Below are 349 nucleotides of genomic sequence, written 5' to 3'. Positions count from 1 at the left end.
CCCCCATATGTAATATACACAAAGTGATCACTGCCCCGTACCCGCTCCTTCCATGTCTCCGCTCCACACCGACTCCAGCACAGGAAGACCGGTGGGCCCCAGGAACCTCTCTGCCGTCATTGATGTTTCCGGACGGAATGTTTTTACTGAGACGCTGCCGCCATCTTGGTTGAGGCTCCGTTGTTCCTTTTGTATTGCAGACTGAGTGCGTGACGTCACGGTGCCCCGCCTCCATAAGCCATTATCTTGCCTATCTCCTTGGCAACCTGCCACGTGATATATTTTCGTCATTCCAAGGGCGGGACATTTTATATGTGGCTGGAGGGGGTGTTTGGGGGCGGGGCGGGGG

The 349-nt window shown here is 55.6% G+C and overlaps 1 protein-coding gene across 1 annotated transcript in view; it reads right to left on the bottom strand.

Moving 5' to 3' along the window:
- INO80B (INO80 complex subunit B) overlaps nt 1–349 on the bottom strand; it is a gene marked incomplete at its 3' end in the record, with an annotated part of 10,879 nt that overhangs the window by 2,311 nt on the left and 8,219 nt on the right. The window lies entirely within an intron of this gene.

The sequence above is a fragment of the Nanorana parkeri genome, unplaced genomic scaffold (assembly GCF_000935625.1).
Source record: "Nanorana parkeri isolate BGI_ZX_2015 unplaced genomic scaffold, ASM93562v1 scaffold4626, whole genome shotgun sequence".
In the NCBI taxonomy this organism is placed as follows: domain Eukaryota; kingdom Metazoa; phylum Chordata; class Amphibia; order Anura; family Dicroglossidae; genus Nanorana; species Nanorana parkeri.
Note: the sequence above shows the minus strand (reverse complement) of the source record. Positions and strands in the feature narration are given on the sequence as shown.